At 43.7% G+C, this 19324-nt stretch overlaps 1 protein-coding gene across 1 annotated transcript in view; it reads left to right on the top strand.

Annotated features, from left to right (window-relative positions):
* The window catches only part of LOC124545699 (apolipoprotein D), a 96417-nt gene that overhangs the window by 12450 nt on the left and 64643 nt on the right, over positions 1-19324 (top strand). The gene's annotated exons all lie outside the window — the stretch shown is intronic.

The following is a 19324-nucleotide window of genomic DNA, read 5'->3' as shown; positions in this document are numbered from 1 at the left end:
CATTTGACGGAGGACATCGTGAAAGTTCAATAAAGGGCAGCTGGTTTTACATTACCGCGAAATAGGGGAGAAAGTGTCACCGATATGACACACGAGTTGGGTTGGTAATAAAAAAAAAGCGTTTTTAGTTGCGGTGAGACCTTTTCACGAAATTTGAATCACCAACTTTGTCCTCCGAACGTGAAAATGTTTTGTTGACGCCCACTTAGATTGGGAGAAATGATCATTGTGATAAAATAAGAGAAATTAGAGCTCACAAGGAAAGAATTAAGTGTTCGTTTTTCCTGCGCGCTGAGTTGAACCGTAGAGAAATAGTCTGAAGGTGGTTCGGTAAACCCTCTATCAGTCACCTAAGTGCGAACTGCGAAGTAGTCATATAAATGCAGAGAGAAAAAAAGCGCGTGAGATATTCTGAACACATACCAATGAAATGGAAGAATGTCACCTACGCCGCATGTAGATAGCTTCTAGTTTCATTGCAAAGAGAGCACCACGGTTGCTTGGCCACAGGAACAACACTGTTGGTTCAACATCCAAAGTATAAATTAATGTAATAAACATTGTCATACGAATGCTATACTTGTGTCTTTGACAAAGTGAAGAGTTAGTTTACGCTTGTCCATTTAGCGAGGTTTTGTGCTGTCAATGGACCGCGCTCCAGTCGCATGTGTTCGCGTCGTAATAGAAGTTCCATATGAAGAGGCTGGATCATTTCTAAGCGTTACGCAGCATCATGATCACAGCAGCGCGTTCCGCGTTGAACGCCACGTTCCTATTCTTTCTTCCTGACGGCGAAAAGCTTGCTACATTTACATCCTACACTACTTGAGGAAAACGAACAGCGAATTTCGGAAAACTATCTTGTTTTCGTGTTAGGCTTGAAACGGTTTTGATAGCCCAATCAAGTCTCAGTTTTCTGAGCGTCAGCTGGTTTATTCGAATGGTGTCTGTAAATTAACTGTTTAGATTTTGTCAAGACAATGATATGAATTTATTAGCACCTTTGAAATATTCCTAATAGAGAGAGAGAGAGAGAAAGAGAGAGAGAGAGAGAGAGAGAGGGGTGAGGGGGCAGGGGGGGGGGAGGGAAAGGGAACATATGATTTAACTCTGAGGGAGGAAGAGATTTTTCAGGAAGACATGTTTAAAAATCTTAACCACACCAATTAAAGCCACAAAAAATATTTCATTACACCCGTCTAGCTCACACGCATTGCGGAGAAAAGTACAGAGTGACAACTAGTTGAACATTATTGCGCTAAAAAATTTTGGAGACTGAGAACGATTAGAAAATTTCCGAATAAATATCCACCTAATCCTCTATAGAATATTTTGTCACCAGTGACTGAATGTGAACGAGATCCTTTGCCGCTAAAGATAGTGGGCTTGCCGACGGGCGTGGCCGTGCGGTTCTAAGCGCTTCAGTTTGGAACCGCATGGCCGCTACGGTCGCAGGTTCGAATCCTGCCTCGGGCACGGATGTGTGTGATGTCCTTAGGTTAGTTAGGTTTATGTAGTTCTAAGTTCTAGGGGACTGATGACCTCAGAAGTTAAGTCCCATAGAGCTCAGAGCCATTTGAATAGTGGGCTTATAAGTTTACAAATTCGGCGATTTCGCACAATATAGTGTTGTTGCATACAGATTTTTCTAATTCAGTTAATATATCAGCATCTGCACGTCTTGTTCCATCTAATAAAGATAAAATGTACTTCTTTTCGATTAAATAAAAGTATCAGGTAGTTAGTTGCTCACTGCAGCACTTCATTTGATTCTCTTCGCATGTTCTTAACGGGACTAAATCCAAAGATGTAAAAGGTATTTTATCCCAAAAGAGCGCTATAGGGCCGTTACTGTTAACAATATGCAGGCTGTATTATAGTCAATAGCGAAAATTGACTACAACAGAAGCAAAAACGTTCCAGCAAACATGAGCCCACAAACAGGCTGTTTGCTAGATCATTGCGATTCTCTGGTTACTTGCCACCACTGACCTCATATGAAATGTTGTATGTTATTTTCTTTGTTTTATGGCCACTTTTTTCGCAGTTGCACACATACAAGTTGAATGGGTTACTTGCCGTCTGTACCAGCTGAGATAAAAGCCTTACCAGACGCGTTTCGCTTTATTTTAAAGCATCTTCAAGTAGTCAGGTTTTCTTGTTATTTATTGCAGTTTTCTTCGTCTTCCATGTGTATATGTTGAGTTTTTGCATACCCCACTTTCACTGCACTTAACACATTTTACACTTTCTTGTTGGGTAGTATCAGTGTCCCCTCGCCATCCTGCGTGGGAGACAAAAAAATACAATAAACAACAAAAAAAAAATCCTGACCACTTGAAGATCCTTTAAAATAAAACGAAACGCGTCTGGTCTTAATAAGACTTTTATTACAGTTGCTAAAGACGGCAAGTAACCTTTGCAACATGAAATATTCTCCTATTCAGTAAAAATGTGTTTGAATGATAATCTTTTCTTTTAAGAGTCCATCAAATTTGGCTCATATTTCACCACGGCGTACTTTAACAATAATTGCAATTGTGATTCAGCGCGTTACACGTTATCATTTACTGCACGCTCGTACTTCACAGAGGAGGCGTTCCAAGCTTCGTTCTCGCATTTGGATGCAATACTGCTCCCGCCTCTGCAGTGGCTTACGAAATCTTTTAAACAGGCCAGGTGGTGGTTCAGGTGGTTTGGGGAAGGAGACCAGACAGCGAGGTCATCGGTCTCATCGGATTAGGGAAGGATGGGGAAGGAAGTCGGCCGTGCCCTTTCAAAGGAACCATCCCGGCATTTGCCTGGAGCGATTTAGGGAAATCACGGAACAGGCCAGGATCATCTCGCACGTATCTACAAGACTGTAAAATTCGTTGCTCCAGTCCTTCGGCTGTATCAACTGGAATGCTGTATGTTTCAATTCGGAGATGACCCCAGACAGAAAAATATAGAGGGTTGAGGTCATATCTTGACGGCCAACGTCGACACCCTGCTCGGCCTAACCATCTTGGACCATACTGGCGCGCAAGACGTCTTCTATCAGTGGAAAAAGTGCCGGTGCCCCATCAGGCATCTAACATATTCCCAAACCATGGGTTTGCAGAATATCGAAGTTGAGTGTTGGAGCTGGCAGTTGACCTAGAACGTAAATAATAATATAACGTGTTGCGCATAAACAAACGAAGAACCCTATTACTGCCAGATCACGTTATTGGTGATAAATCACTGGAAACAACCACAACCGTAAAATGTCTGGCAGTAACCGCCCGGAACGAACTAAAGTGGAATGACTTCATAAAATTAATTGTATGGAAAGCAGGTACCAGGCTGCGATTCATTGGTGGAATGTTAAGGAAAAGTAATTCTTCTGCGAAAGAAGTAGGTTACAGAATACATGTTCGACGTGTTTTTCAGTATTGCTCATCAGTTTTCGACTCTTAGCAGGCTGAAATAATACTGGTCCACAGTGAAGTTATTGCAGAAACCAAAGTAGATGGTCTCTATAAATTTCCATGCACTGAACACGAACATCGCGGTTGAAATTCTCCCTAACTCAGAGTCACAAGTAAGCTGGGACTTTACATTTTACATATATTGCTAATATGATCAGTAGGATATATACATTAAGTGAACTTGCCTAGTTTATTCGTGCCGTTTCATTGCCTTCCTCTTGTGGGTATCCCTCTGTAGCATCCAGGAGCATAGCATCAGTCCACCGTCCTGTGTACCCGTAGTTCCATAGGAGGAACGTTTACAATGGATTTAGAGATGGTATAACGTGCTTTAGCTAAGACAGCACATGCGAGTGGGGTGGATTGCCTATCATTAATACTGTGTAACAGTACTGCCTTCAGGCTTGTTTTTGAGCCGACTATAAAGAGTTTCCACTCATTTGGTTTGTATGTAATGCCCAAGTCTCCCAACAAATGGTAAATGTCATTGCAGAACGTAATGTCACCTTCGGTACTGAAATGACACAAGGCTTTTTTCTGACACTCCCGGAACACAGTCACACATACAGTTCCAGCGAGGAGATTCCACTACTGGAGTCATGCGTCCAATAACTCTGCTTTACGCTTTGGAAGATCTAAATCCCTAATCGGATCAGTGAGTTCACACTGTGTGATTTTGTGTGGTCCTCCAGATGATGATAATTGTGCAAATGTAGGGTGAGTGTCATTGGCACATGACCACTTTTTCGCCTGAATATGTCGGTTCAGCGTCTTCACTGTTATTGCTTGATGATGGCACAAGGCACGAAGAAGGGGGGGGGGGGAGGGGGGGTGAAACCGGAATTGGCAATCCTTCGCCAAAAACCACAGGGCAGGGTGAGTGACAGATGGAATGACACTATATTAAATATTCCTCCTCCTCTACTTTCCTCAAGAAAGGTACCATACACAAACAGGAAATCCGATGCATGATTTGTGGGTTTACACCACATAGCAGGTACACCAAACTTCGTGAAGACGATTTTATCATGCATCCAAGCATTCAGTGTAGACCAACAATTGGTGGAACAGACGTGTGAAGCCCACGATTTGTATTGGTCTCAAACCTGGCGTACGCTTGCTTCACTGCTTTCGTCAATGGTCACCTTCTTGAACCACAAACAACTTCTGCACAACTGTAACAAAAGTTTTCACGTTTGTTACTGCAGGCGCAGGGCATTCTTCTGAAATCGTACATGTGCACAACACAATCATTTAATTTCAACCCTTAGCCGCACAAATATTTACTGCCAACCACGAAGACATTTGTTCCAGTAAAAAATGAACTAACGCAGCGCAAAAGCACGCAGCCATAACAAACGACAATGAAAATCGCGTCTGGTTTCTACATTCCACAATGCTCACGCGACTGGGTAGTGCCCACATCAGTCTTGGTGTAAATCAGTGTCGCCAAACTGCAGAGGAGGTGTCCACCTCTCTGAGGTATAAAATGTAATTTTCTGAGAGGTAAAAACAAAAGGGTTCAATTCTGTTTCGATGACGAAACTAAATTGTTATTAAAAGATCAGTACTACCATCACAGTTTCCTCACATACTTTGTACCAGGCATCTGTGACAGTAAAATTGAGACATATCACATATGCTGAAGTATCACATGAAAATGCGTTGTCCGAGTTACAGGAAGTCCTCGCAATAGACAAAATATTGGTTCATTTTTCACTTTGTAACATTAACGAAATAATTGACATCATAACAGCAACTATGTAATGGCTGCTACACGGCTGTAGGGCTTACACTGTGTTATTATTATTATTGTTATTATTACTACTAGCTAAAATTGACCCGCTTCGCATGGTTTTTATTTTCATTTGTTCCCCACGAACATTTCACGTCATTTGAGAACATAGTAAAAAACGAACATTTAAAACATGGTAAAAAATGTTAATACGACACTCGAATTCTTAAATACTCTATAATACTCTTACATCTACTGAAGTATTCTTCAGTGCCCTAATTTGAAATAAAGTAATCTACCAATTGCTTCTTTATGGAACACAGAGAACACTCCAAAACATTCGAGTACATTAAAAAAATTCAGGAACTATCTAGAACATTCTAAAATCTACAATATTCGAGAATATTTTAGAAGATTCGAAAACATTTATTAATATTTAAAAATGGGCACTTAGCAAAGTGGCTGAAAGTAATGCAGATCCTGTTTCGTTCGTAGATGCAAGATGTCATGGGTTATGATCCAGTCAGTTGTTCTCATGTACGAGGTCTGTTCAAAAAATTACCTATCATTCTTAATTTCGCGCCAGTGGTGTGTTGGATCGAAATGCGGTTGGCATCCCTTCACACGCCTGTGTTTAATGTGTAACTGCCAGAAGTTTCATTCTTGTGTATCTGGTAGTTTTGGTCAGTGCTGTATTGAATAGAACGTTGTGTCGCACAGTTTACGAATTTCGAGATAGTGGGGTTAGAGGTACAACGTCTGCATTAAATATTGCGTGAAACTCAAGTAAAGCTTTACAGAGATACACCAAATGACGCAGGAAGCTTATGAGTGCTTAAGCTGTATTCGGAGTCACAAATGGTTCACAGGGCGGAAGTTAAAGATGACCCTCGTCAGTTCGCCCTTCGATGGCTACCGACGACGCTCATGTCAGGAACGTTAACGAAATTGTGCGTGCCGATCGAAGACTGATTGTTCGAAAGATTGTAGAACAATGTAGCATTTCAGCTGTATCATGTCATGAAATCCTGACACAGCATCTTGCAACGCAACGTGTAGCAGCCTAAGTTCGTCCCACGGCGCATGAGTCAAGACCAGAAAGACCTTCGCCTCGCAGTTTCTGAAGAGCTTTTGGATCGCGCAAATGTGAACGAGATGTTCCTTAAGAGAATCATAACTGGTGATGAGACGTGGGACTGCGGTTATGATGTTGGGACCAAGGTTCAGTCATCACAATGGGTCGGAAGAGGTATGCCAAGGCCAAAAACGCTCATCAGGTGAGGTCAGATAAGCCATGCTGATAGTTTTCTTTGTCTTTCTGTGACTTAGGACTAGGTCATCATGAATTCGTGCCACAGGGACAAACTGTTAATCGATGGTACCATCGGGACGTGTTGGGACGCCTGCGAGAAAATGAGAGAAGGAAATGGCCTGAAATGTGAGCGAGACAATACGTCCCGGTAGAGTATGTCCTCTGTGTTTTCCAGACCTGGCCCCTGCGGACATTTTTTTTTATTTCCAGAATTGAAAACCCCGTTGCAAGGACAAAGGTTTGCAACGACCGACGAGGTGAAAGAAAATTCGGCATTAGAAGCGATGTATCAACTGCGGAGGAAAGTGTTTCGAAGGAGATCAAGCACAACAAGTGAAAGGTAAACGTAGAAAAGTTTTGTGGGCAAAGTTCCGGGAGTTTTTGAACAGGCCTTGCATAAAGGAGAATATTCTGTCTGCCATGCACGTTCCTCTTTCTGACATTTGGGTACCAAAGAGGGCATGCAATGCTTCCATCTACCCAATTTCGGATATTTTTTTCTCTTTCTATTTTTGTCGGAAAGGATGGTTGGTATGCTTTCAGTTACCCACTTCCGATTTCTCTTCAACGTCACAGTCCAAAAATAGACGAAAATAAGAATCTCTTAACATTTCAGACGGGGCAACGAGAAAATAAACTTTGTTGTAAGAATGGTTTATTTGTATAGTCTCATACACAGAAAACAATCCTTCCTTTATTTGCCGCGCGGGATTAGCCGAGCGGTCTAGGGGGCTGCAGTCATTGATTGTGCGGCTGGTCCCGGCGGAGGTTCAAGACCTCCCTCGGGCATGTGTGTGTGTGTGTGTGTTTGTCCTTAGGATAATTTAGGTTAAGTAGTGTGTAAGCTTAGGGACTGATGACCTTAGCAGTAAAGTCCCATAAGATTTCACACACATTTGAACATTTTTTTCTTTATTTTTGACTGGTGTAATTTTATCCTTTCTCTTTGCCACCATGTCGTACAAACACAGCGTTTCTCCCAAGCCCCTCCCCCCTACCATCCTCTCTCTCTCTCTCTCTCTCTCTCACACACACACACACACACACACACACACAACCACACACACCCACCCACCCACCCACCCACACACACACACGCACACACACACTCGCAGTAGTAACTGATAGTTATTTCGTTTTTATAGGTTAATAATAAAGCCACTAGAAAATCAGTATCATTTCGCCAGCCTCCCCCCCCCCCCGCCCCTCCCCCCCCCCCCCCGCCCCTTCCCCCCCCCGAATCTTCTTCTATTCCATTTGCGGATAGAACGTCGATACATCGAGACAAAGACTCTCTCTCAAGTTAAAGAAAGCTTAGAAGCTTGGTGCCCTGACTGTTATTTGAATAAAATATTTTACGACGCTACAGGAAAATTTCAACCACACGGTCATATGTCCATTGTTGTGTTTTCTAGGACATTTGATAAGAATCTTTTGACTGAAATTGGCCAGTAATCAGGAATAAAATATTTCCGTCAAATAACAGGCAATCAAAACTTTATATTGACTTCTTCCGATCGATGTTTGATGTCTACTCACCAGATCATAAAAAACAACCAAATAAAAATATTCGTGTAAAACGTTCTTTCTACAACAGAGTATCTGCATGACGAGTGTGCCCCTCTAGAGCCTGAATCCAGAGCTTCGCATTTGCGGTCACCTTTATGGCACGGTTGGTAAGCGCTATCCTTCAAAGGCGGAGACACGGGTTGTGGCTGGGGTCCGGCACACAGTTTTAACTTGTCTGCAACGTTCATGCCCCATCTGTCCAGTACAACAGCCTTCGCAACCGCACGACATGTCCTCTTCGTCAAATATGATATTAATCCCATACGCTAGAGCAGTATTCCAGTATAGACCACTCAGGTATATTGTAAGGAACATCGTTAACGCACGAACTGCAGTTTTTCCGTGTCCTAGCGAAAACTTGAAGCCTACCACCTGTTTCAGGCGTATCGGGAACTACAGATTGTTTTGATTCAAATATGAGCGCTTCGGTAAGCACTGAAGGTTGAGAACGAAGTCTCGGCCCTTACGACATTAATTGTGTTCTGCTGATAAAGCTTAATCTGGTATTTCCGGTACTACTACTATTAGCTTCTGTCCCACCCGTTTCACCGACTTTCTCCAGACTCCTCTTGTTCCACTCGCTAACGGTGATTCGATTAGATTAGATTCAGTTTTCGTTCCATACACCCAAAATGAGACGGTTCTCGTGGGTGTGGAACATGCGTTGAGAAGATAACAGACGGGATAAGCCTCTGTATTGAGTCAGAAGTTCTTGTCGCAGTCATTTCGCGAGAAGTGTGTCGGAGGGAGCACTATGTTTTCCTGTCTGTTCTTGGAACCTGTGCCCTCGGTATTTTAACGCCAAAGTTTCTGTGTGGCACCACGGCTTTGTTGTGCCTTCTGCATCTGTAGTTTGATGTGCATTTCCGTAACGCTCTCAGGCTTACCAAATAAACCCCTGACGAAATGCGCCGCTGTTGGTGGGATCTTCTCTGTTGCTTCTATTAATTAACTGTAGCAAGGATCCCAAACTGACGAGGATTGCTCAAGAATTAGTTGAAACAGTGTTTCATAAGCCTTTTTCGTAGTTGGAATACATTTCCTGCTCATTCTTCCAGTGAATCTCACACTTCCATCTACTTTCCCTGCGGCCATCCCACTTTATATCGCTCCTAGCGAACGCTGCAAGTATTATACCATAACGTTACTTTTATATTAAAACAGTTTGATTTCAATATAAATACAGCTTGACAAAAAAGTTTAATGTGATGTTATTAAATTCAATGCCGCACTGTTCTGGCTCACATGTAAACAGCTGTATCGTAATGTCGTAGTTTAGGGAAAGGTTGTTGGATGTTAACAACAAATCACATCCACTATACAAACAGCTTAACATTACTGTAGGAGTCGCCTGTCCTCTGCAGATCTTCCTGCATTTCACTTCAGACAATATCATGACGTTGTTTATTTAATCACGACCCATGTTTCGGTTTTTACGCCATTTTCAAGTAACTAAGTTTATGTCATTAACATATACTGCAGGACCTCAAGCTCAAAATTGACCATAAATTAAGAAAAATATTGGCTTCCTACGAAAAGCCAGATATAAATTGTGGACAGCCAATGTTTTTCTTAAGCTACTCCTAGCTGGTAGTTTGTTGGTCACTGACTCAGGATGCTTACATCTGGCGTCGTCAGTGAAGAACTTTTTAGCAAATTTTTGGTGTTACACTACTTTGGGTTGCAACACTGTTTAGGAATGTAGTTCAGGGCCCCAAAGACTATTGGATAACAAAGCAATGACCATGAGGAAAGAGCGCTGAAAACTTCTCATTTACTAAGAGTTCCAATGGGATAAAGTTATTGGATACGTCATCGCTGCGAGCTTAGTTTACAGGTAGCAGCGCAGTGCTGTGAGAAATTTGAGGGCGTACCACCAAGGATCAATTTACTAGAGCAGAATTTTGAGGTTTTGTAAAAAACGTTAAATAACGTGTCCACAATGTTACAAGACCGAAAAGCGAAACAAAATGGTTCAAATGGCTCTGAGCACTATGGTCATCAGTCCCCTAGAATTTAGAACTACTTAAACCTAACCTACCTAAGGACATCACACACACCCATGCCCGAGGCAGGATTCGAACCTGCGACCGTAGCGGTCGCGCGGTTCCAAACTGTAGCGCCTAGAACCGCTCGGCCACTCCGGCCGGCCAAAAGCGAAACAGAACATACGTGCCCGCAGTAACTATTTTGAGGCCGTATCACGACGATTTTATCATATAATCTTCCTAAATTATGGCTAGGTTTTCATTCAGCGTAATAACACGAAACTACCCAAGAGATAACTTTCCTGCAACAGTTCTCAGTGATCTCTTGCGTTTCGAAGACAGTTTAGCTCGTATTAAACCGCGATTGCGAGGTGCTAGTGCCACCGAAACTCACTGCATTCATTCAAGACTCTAACTTACTTGGAACAGGTTTACGTGCACGACATCAACCCTCATCTGGACACGGAGGATAGGCTCTATTTCTTGGGTGGAGAGTCACAGGAGTCACAGACACAAGAGTAATTTCAGATGTGCCTCCGTAAATTGTTATACGACCACCCCTGTTACGTTATAAACTAATTAACCGTTGATTGAAACGTCAGGCATTTCACACATTAAAAAAAGCCAGTATTGGTGAATTTAGATGGACATAGCCTGTAAGCCAAAAGTTAAAACCTTATGAATTTGTCTCGAGAAAGCAGTGTTATACTGCCATGCTTACCTCCACACATGACTCATCGCCTTCAGACATTGCATGTATTGTTCATGAGTCCTTTAAGCAAGTATTTTGAGCAAGAGGTGAGACAGTCGTTACTAGCGCACCCTGGACGCAGTGTTACAATTTACCTAGTCGGGGGCTCTTCATAGATGCATTTACCAGAGTGGCTGTTAAGCAAACAGGCATTAAGGGGTTTGACAAGAGTGGAATCTATCCATTCAATATGAATATTTTTGCTAATCACCTTTATACCATATTAGGCAACACCGATAGGCCTATCCCATCTCGAAAGTTCCAGCTCGTAATGAGCTAAGAGGTCATGACATGTTAGAAAAATCAGTGAGAAACTAAAACCCTGCAGTTGCTGAAACATCGAAAGATCTACAGCCGTCGTTAGATAAACCAACTATGCAACCACAGGCATCAACTTCCAAGAATCTTGTTTTGCAGTTTCTCCAAATTTACTGATGCCTGCTCCACACGCAGTTAAAGAAGGTGAAAAGCACATGAACCATAGAAGAGGAAAACTGCGATATTAACCACCTCTCCATATACATTAGCCCTAAAAGAAGAAGAAAATAGAAAGAGAGGAAAAGAACAGAAAGGAGCGAAAAGAAAGTTGTCCTACATCCGAAAAAAGCATAATAAAAGTAGGAAAAACGGGGACAAAAAAGAAACAAAGACCAAAAACCAAAAATAGGGCAATAGGAAACAAAAGAAAGAAGAATTCAACATCTAAGAGAGATAACACTGCAGATTCTTCCTTCGAGGGAGAAAACTTTAATGAAGCCTGCATTTTCTGCAACGAGATCTACGCTCATTCAGCTTCCAGACAACACTGGATTCAGTACTAAAAGTGCAGAGGGTGAGCCCATGAAGCATGTTCGAATGCAGAATAAGAAGATAGATTTGTGTATGACTACTGCATGTGAAATGAGTGCTCCAATAAGTTCTTAAAAACATTACTTGGATGACAACAGGATTTTATTATGTTTTTGTAAAGCGCAAAAGAATAACTAATTTACAACTATCTTTTTCTAATGGTAGTTTACCGAAACTTCATAGCATAACGTACACTACTGCCCATTAAAATTGCTACACCAAGAAGAAATGCAGATGACAAACGGGTATTCATTGGACAAATATATTATACTAGAACTGACATGTGATTACATTTTCACGCAATTTGGGTGGATAGATCCTGAGAAACCGATACCCAGAACAAATACCTCTGGCCCTAATAACGGCCTTGATACTCATGGGCATTGAGTCAAACAGAGCTTGGATGGCGTGTACATGTACAGCTGCCCATGCAGCTTCAAAACGATACCACAGTTCATCAAGAGTAGTGACTGGCGTATTGTGACGAACCAGTTGCACGGCCACCATTGACCAGACGTTTTCAATTGGTGAGAGATCTGGAGAATGTGCTGGCCAGGGCAGCAGTCGAACTTTTTCTGTATCCAGAAAGGCCCGTACAGGACCTTCAATATGCGATCGTGCATTATCCTGGTGAAATGTAAGGTTTCGCAGGGATCGAATGAAGGGTAGAGCCACGGGTCGTAACACATCTGAAATGCAACGTCCACTGTTCAAAGTGCCGTCAATGCGAACAAGAGGTGACGGAGACGTATAACCAACGGCACCCCATATACCGTCACGCCAGGTAATACTCCAGTATGGTGATGACGAATATACGCTTCCAATGTGCGTTCACCGCGATGACGCCAAACACGAATGCGACCATCATGATGCTGTAAACAGAACCTGGATTCATCCGAAAAAATGACTTTTCGCCATTCGTGCACTCAGGTACGTCGTTGAGTACACCATCACATGCGCTCCTGTCTGCGATGCAGCGTCAAGGGTAACCGCAGCCATGGTCTCCGAGCTGGTAGTCCATGCTGCTGCAAACGTCATCGAACTGTTCGTGCAGATGGTTGTTGTCTTGCAAACGTCCCCATCTGTTGACTCAGGGATCGAGACATGGCGCTGCAGTCCGGAACCGCGGGACTGCTACGGTCGCAGGTTCGAATCCTGCATCGGGCATGGGTGTGTGTGATGTCCTTAGGTTAGTTACGTTTAAGTAGTTCTAAGTTCTAGGGGACTTATGACCTAAGATGTTGAGTCCCATAGTGCTCAGAGCCATTTGAACCATCGAGACATGGCTGCACGTTCCGTTACAGCCATGCGGATAAGATGCCCGTCATACCGACTGCTAGTGATACGAGGCCGTTGTGATCCAGCACGGCGTTCCGTATTACCCTCCTGAACCCACCGATTCCATATTCTGCTAACAGTCATTGGATCTCGGCCAACGCGGGCTGTCCGACCTTTATCAAAGTCGGAAACGTTATGGTAGGCATTTCTCCTCCTTACACGAGGCATCACAACAACGTTTCATCAGTAAACGCCGGTCTACTGCTGTTTGTGTATGAGAGATCGGTTGGAAACTTTCTTCGTGTCAGCACGTTCCAGGTGTCGCCACCGGCGCCAACCTTGTGTGAATGCTCTGAAAAGCTAATCATTTGCATATCACAGCATCTTCTTCCTGTCGGTTAAATTTCGCGTCTGTAGCACGTAATCTTCGCGGTGTAGCAATTTTAATGGCCAGTGTAATTACTCAGTTTCAAAATTAAAATTATATTCATTCAATTATTTTACTGTTTTTTCCATCGATTTCAGTGTACGTTCAGCTTCATCCCAAGTAAGGGGTAAAATCGGATTTTAGCATAGTTTGAGAAAAGACGTAATTTAATATATTTAAATACAGGTTTAAGCGTTCATGCTTTGTAGAGTTGTTTGTAGATCCATAACGAAGTACAATGTTCAATATTTCTTAAATATCGCTGGAAATAGATGAACAGTTTCTGTTCAAATTTAAGGTAGCCGGTTCTACCCTACTTTCTCCTACTGATGATAGAGCAAACTGTCAAAGAAAGCCCAGTTATAACGCAACAGTAACTATACGGCCACCGACGCAGCAGAAAAGGCCGTCTGAAAGACGAAGTTACGAAAGTCTGAAGCCACTAGAAGAGCTGGCCACATGACGCGGGATTAGCCGAGCGGTCTAGGGCGCTGCAGTCATGGACCGTGCGGCTGGTCCCGGCGGAGGTTCGAGTCCTCCCTCGGGCATGGGTGTGTGTGTTTGTCCTTAGGATTATTTAGGTTAAGTAGTGTGTAAGCTTAGGGACTGATGACCTTAGCAGTTAAGTCCCATAAGATTTCACACACCCACACCCACCCACACACACACACACACACACACACACACACACACACTACCACCAGCCGCAGCAGCCACACCGAAAGCGCCAACACAAATACTACGTCTTTCTCAATCTCACTCTGAGATGCAGCTGTTCCGTGGTACAGGGAAGGTTACGTCAGTCGACCCTCTGTGCGCCCAATCGTCTACAATCCTCTATGGAATCGCAAGTTTCGCTAGAGAGTACCATCGTAAGTTGTACAGCCAATTTCTGGATCATTACAAATAGGGGCCTGAGAACGCTAATATTCTGCTGGTCTACTGGGGGGCCAAGAAGCAGAGCCAATCTCATCTGCCATTGTGTGGATGCTTTTGTTGCTCGCCTCCTTCCTGCAGCCGACAATGGTGCTGCAGCAAGTCGAACTGTACATTAAAACGAGTACTACAGGCTGGCCTGGAGGGCGAGTCTCCTGGGCGCACATCCTCAACGAGGGCGCCTCGGAGATCAGCTCACAGAGGCCGCTGCCCATCGAAGGCCACGCCAGATGCGACGCCTGTGTGGCCATGGCCGCCTGTGATGCATCAGCTGCCACGACGTAGCAGAAGTGCTGGGCGATGCGCAGTTGCTTCTGCTGACCAGGTCCACACACCGCTGGCCGGACTGAGCTGCTAGCGCACGGAGAAGACAATCCTGTAGTTCTCATTAATAAATTTTTCATTGTGAATAATATTTTTTGACGGTATCGAGCGTGAACAGATCTTCTTCATCGCACCCTGCTCGGCACAATCCCGACAGCCGTGGGGGTCTTGGACTGGACCACCATAATAGCGTAATAGCCTATTTCCTTGAGTGTGCCATCCCAAATTGCACTTTTGAGTATCTGCTGTTCACTTTTAATTTTTGTTGGTCATTAAGCACTTAGCTGAATCTTAGGAATTTAGCCAACTACGTCAGTAGTGGCGATTATCAGCTTGCAGATACTAGATAAATTTAACGAGTGCTCTTCTAGACGTTACATCAGTTACGTTAGAAGTGCTCTTTCTCAATGACAGTCGTAACCTTCTATTGCTTTACTATTGCGGAGGTGAAGGTATCATCTGGAGTGCCCCAGGGAAGTGTGGTAGGTCCGCTGTTGTTTTCTATCTACATAACTGATCTTTTCGATATGGTGGATAGCAATGTGCGGCTGTTTGCTGATGATGCTGCTGTGTACGGGACGGTGTCGTCGTTGAGCGACTGTATGAGGATACAAGATGAATTGGACAGGATTTGTGATTGATGTAAAGAATGGCAGCTAACTCTAAATATGGATGAATGTAAATTAATGCAGATGAATAGGAAAAAGAATCCCGTAATGTTTGAATACTCCATTAGTAGTGTTGCGCTTGACACAGTCACGTCGATTAAATATTTGGGCGTAACATTGCAGAGCGATATGAAGTGGGACAAGCATGTAATGGCAGTTGTGGGGAAAGCGGACAGTCGTCTTCGGTTCATTGGTACAATTTTAGGAAGATGTGGTTCATCTGTAAAAGAGACCACTTATAAAACACTAATACGACCAATTCTTGGGTACTGCTCGAGCGTTTGGGATCCCTATCAGGTCGGATTGAGGGAGGACATAGAAGCAATTCAGAGGCGGGCTGCTAGATTTGTTACTGGTAGGTTTGATCATCACGCGAGTGTTACGGAAATGCTTCAGGAACTCGGGTGGGAGTCACAGGAGGGAAGGAGGCGTTCTTTTTGTGAATCGCTACTGAGGAAATTTAGAGAACCAGCATTTGAGGTTGACTGCAGTACAATTTTACTGTCGCCAACTTACATTTCGCGGAAAGACCACAAAGATAAGATAAGAGAGATTAGGGCTCGTACAGAGGCATATAGGCAGTCATTTTTCCCTCGTTCTAGTAGGGAGTGGAACGGGGAGAGAAGATGCTAGTTGTGGTTCGAGGTACCCTCCGCCACGCACCGTATGGTGGATCGCGGAGTATGTATGTAGATGTAGATGTAGATCCGATTGTTGGTGCACAGTGGTGGTATTGGTGTGCTATATTTTGCCGACAGTTTAAATCTGATGTAGTTTATATGCCTTTATTTCATTATTCTCCTTAGTATTAAAGGAAATAACTCATTCTACCTCACAGCTAAACATCCAAGACGACAATAACAAGCCAATTTCGCATTTACGAATTCCCCAATATTCAAACAACAAAATAAAATTAATGGTGATACCAAAAAGGTGCCCTGAAAAACTCATAAATTTACAGAAATGGCACGATTCTGAATCAGACGCGATACTTGGAGCAGCTACGTGGGTTCCAGGTCCACTATATTAAGAGCTGCTCGGAGGAAGCAGCACTTGACGCAGCTCCGGAAGCAGCGAAAGGCGCGGCTGAGTCGGACCTTTCACACTGATTGCATTCCACTCATCGCTCCACTAACACATGACGCCAGAGGGCGCAAGTTCAGATGCGTTATCAGCCTCAGAAGCGAGACCAGCCGATGCACGCTGCCGTCTATCACTCGTTTCGATGTTTCACTTTGAGAGCAGACAGGCAGCGCACGACGTGCCATTTTCACTGCAGTTGGTGGCGACTTCTGCTCCGTCATCATCGGGTATTATGCTGTTTGTTTCAAGCAGTTTCACTTCTCTAATCGGATACTGCTGTCAGAGGCAGTTCAGCCCTCTTCATCCCGTACTTAGAACTTATTAAGTTGTGACAACTACATAATTAAGTCGAGTTGAAATTTGTGTGCCGGGTGAACTTTGTTACTCATGCAGGAGGGGAGTGGAAACTGGGTCCAAATGTGCAGAGTGGCCTTTTAAAACAGCTGTTAACTACCCGTGCAATTAAATAAAAATTCAAAACACAGTGAAAGTTAAGCATTTCTTTGCATCATCAATCAGATCTTTGCCAAGACGATTAGTGTTTATTTACACAGTACATAACTTGAATTAATCTTATAATTTTCTCAAGTCACCTGGGTCTATCACCACAGTAAAAACAACGCAAGTGGACGTCATAGCTGTACACAGTGTAACTGTCCACGGACGCCGCCGGAACCAGGCCTACGCAAGTAATACAAATGAAATCAGGAAAAACTCATCTGACAGGGAAACTGAACTAAAATTTGTCGACAGAAACATTCAATGACAATTCCATTTGCTCAAATGGTTCAAATGGCTCTGAGCACAATGGGAATTAACTGCTGAGGTCATCAGCCCCCTAGAACTTAGAACTACTTAAACCTAAGGACATCACACACATCCATGCCCGAGGCAGGATTCGAACCTGCTCATAGTGACTGCACTTTCCGCCTTAAAACCATCAAATCAAAGATTCCCCAGTTAATAATTACTGTATAACAGTGCAAGCTGAATTCCGGTCACTAAGCCAGATACCACTGAATTAACCAACAATTTAAAACCTAAGCTAAACTCCAACATCCACCAAATAACACAATCTGAAGGACAATTGGCAGTGCTAGATTTGAACTTCTAGGCACAGTTCTCAATAGCCACTTGCAGCACCATAGCAATAACTTTTGACAAAAGGACTAATAAAAGATCAGACGAACTCACTCATCTGTACTACAAATAAGGATACAGACTTGGCGCGAGATTATCTACGCCCTAAGTGCTTGCGTGCGCATACATAACAGGCAGACAACGCGGTCACAAGCGCCACAGCAAGAGTAGGCGCTAGCCTCAACAAATACAGGATGTCTGAAACCTTTTGAGTCAAATTGAAATAGGTGATAGTGGGTCCGTAACCGATTGTATTGACATAGGGAACAAACGGTCGGGAATAGATGTTTATTGTGTTGTGGACATACACAGTGTACGCTTATGAGACCTTACTGGCAGCCTCCCCGTTTGAATGGTCCACGTTAGGCCGGCCGCAGTGGCCAAGCGGTTCTAGGCGCTTCAGTCTGGAACCTCGCGACCGCTACGGTCGCAGGTTAGAATCCTGCCTCGGGCATGGATGTGTGTGATGTCCTTAGGTTAGTTAGGTTTAAGTAGTTCTAAGTTCTAGGGGACTGATGACCTCAGATGTTAAGTCCCATAGTGCTCAGATCCATTTGGACCATTTTTTGGTCCACGTTACTTTGTATTCCTGCGAGATATGCTGCCACAATTCTTGGAGACTGTATCCTTGTTGCCTGCAAAATATTGTCGTTTCAGCACGACAGTGCACCAATCCCCTTCGATGTTAATGTCCGCGAGCTCCTGAACATAACGTACCCTAATCGTTGGATGGAAGGAGAGGTCCTGTCCCACGGCCAGCGCGTTCGCCGGATATCACACCACTGCACTTTTTCCTCTGGAATTACGTCAAGACGTTGGTGGTGTATGAAACACCTGCAGAAACGGATGAAAACCTCCTTCCTACAGTCCAAGCTGCCCTTCTCCTGGTACAACAGACACCTGGAATCTATGAGAGAGTTGCGGTAGAACTTATTGCACCGTTGCCATGCTTGCATGTAGTGAGACTGGCGATCGTCACTTTGAACAATTACTATGAGCTACGTTGTTGTTATTCGGTGTACGCTTTGTCAATAACATAAGAAATATACATTTCTGAAGAATGGTTTTCTATCTCAATATCATCGGTTGTGGATCCAGTGTCACGTGCTTCAGTTTGACCCAAAACGTTTGAAACACCAACGTACGGAGATTAAGCTCGCTGTCTTAAAGCATTTACAACAATGACAACATGGCGCTCAACACAAATTTCATGCGGTGGCGCTGCATCGGATAGAATACACGGATCGTCTAAAAAGGCCAGGAAAGGCGCAAGAACAGCAATAATGTTCATCCATACGAACCGTTTCCATTGCATGTCCAGCTGCACTTCTCAGCTGTGCAGAATCGGAGCTTTAAACCATTAGCATCAGTACATCCATCGACCAAACAGTCACTGGATTTCAGCTATATAAGGTGTTTCCAACACACAGAGCATACCGCCTGTCAGATAACTCCTTACGGCTCCCTTTTAACAGCTGCGTGTCATGTCACGCCAATCACTGCTACTGGTTGCAAATCTGTTTGACAGCTCGCTCCAACTGATCCGTGCCCGTCCTTCTCTCCTCCCACTACCGCCTCCCGATGGCGCTCTCGTCGGGCAAGCCCGCACACTGGAAAGATAATGTCAGCCGCTGACACAACCAAGGATATGCCAACTTACTGTCCAACCCAGACTTCACTGACAACGTTTTCGGACGCTGTTTAGGGATATTCTCTGAGTCTTTTGGCATAACGAACCTGTGGTTTCCGGTTCGTCGTTACAGAATCGTCCAATCTTCACTTCAAGCACTAGGCCTTTTTTTGTTTTGCCTG

Source organism: Schistocerca americana, chromosome 1, assembly GCF_021461395.2.
Source record: "Schistocerca americana isolate TAMUIC-IGC-003095 chromosome 1, iqSchAmer2.1, whole genome shotgun sequence".
NCBI classification, from domain to species: domain Eukaryota; kingdom Metazoa; phylum Arthropoda; class Insecta; order Orthoptera; family Acrididae; genus Schistocerca; species Schistocerca americana.
This window is presented reverse-complemented; position numbering and strand designations above follow the sequence as displayed.